We start from the raw sequence: 1,229 nt of genomic DNA, 5'->3' as shown, positions 1-1,229 counted from the left end.
TGTTCAGAAGATTGGGATGAGACCTGAGCACAAGGTCTTATTTGAATTTGTGAACAAGTGCTTGCTGCCTAGACAGGAGAGGAGGCATACTGCCAACTATATGGACTTGCTTCTTACGGAGTGCCTTGAGAGTGGAAAGCAGATAAATTGGCCTGCTTTTATTGTCAAACTACTGGACAGGGTCATTAATGGATCCAAGAAACATGCAACTCCATATGGGTTCATACTCACAACTGTGATGGACAGGCTAAGGGTGCCTTTGAAGAAATGGGAGATGGCATCAAGCATGGAGCATTTTGGTGTTAGGACCTTATTGGCTTGTGACTATCCTGTCAATGCCACCCCAGTTGAACCTGGTTCATCACTAAAGACACCAGTGAATGGCAAGGTTAGGGCTTTGGTTCAAGAGTGTGGAACTAAGGATGCTGAAATTGCTAGGCTTTCGGCTCGTGTTGCTGATTTGGAAGCTGAAAGAGATGGCCTTCGAGCTGAGCTAGCAAAAGAAAAGGAGAAAAGTGAAGGAATGCTTAAGAATATGCTCAACCTTCTCCAAACCCAGCCCTCTAGTTCCTCCAAGCCTTAGGTCTTCCAGTTCTTGTTTTTGAACCTATCTAGAACCCCAGTGACCTAGATTCGGGACTTTTTCTGTTTTTGTTGCTCATGTTTGGAAGTTTTTCTTTCTCTTTGTGGTATGTTTGTGGAAACATATCCTAATCAATGACAATTTGCTTTTTCTCTTGTTCTATGAACATTCTGATCTTAATAGATAATTTTGTTTGTTGGTTGTTGATTAATTGAACCATGTTTTCACTTGCAGTTGCCCCAGTGGCTATGAGTAATTATTTAAATCTGGGATTCACAATATTTGCAACTTTTCGAAGATGCCAAAAAGGGGAAGAGATATTGTGCTTTACTTGTTATACTGCATAATGTGGTATTTATAACCTGATTAAACCTGATCCTTGATGATAAGTTGAAATTTCTAAGTTAAATTGTTGATGATTAAGCTGAGTTCCACAGGTTCTCTGATCAGTAAAAGCACAGAGTTTGTCATCATCAAAAAGGGGGAATTTGTTGGCCCAAGTTCAGGTGAAGTTTTGAACAATGACAAATGAACTCAGTCATGGACCAGGTCCATCATGTGAGACACAGTGTTTATCAACCTATACATGTGAGATACACGTGAAGGAGATAAGTCTCAAGGATAAAGCAGCAATATCTCCTGAACT

The sequence above is a fragment of the Nicotiana attenuata genome, chromosome 3 (assembly GCF_001879085.1).
Source record: "Nicotiana attenuata strain UT chromosome 3, NIATTr2, whole genome shotgun sequence".
In the NCBI taxonomy this organism is placed as follows: domain Eukaryota; kingdom Viridiplantae; phylum Streptophyta; class Magnoliopsida; order Solanales; family Solanaceae; genus Nicotiana; species Nicotiana attenuata.
This window is presented reverse-complemented; position numbering follows the sequence as displayed.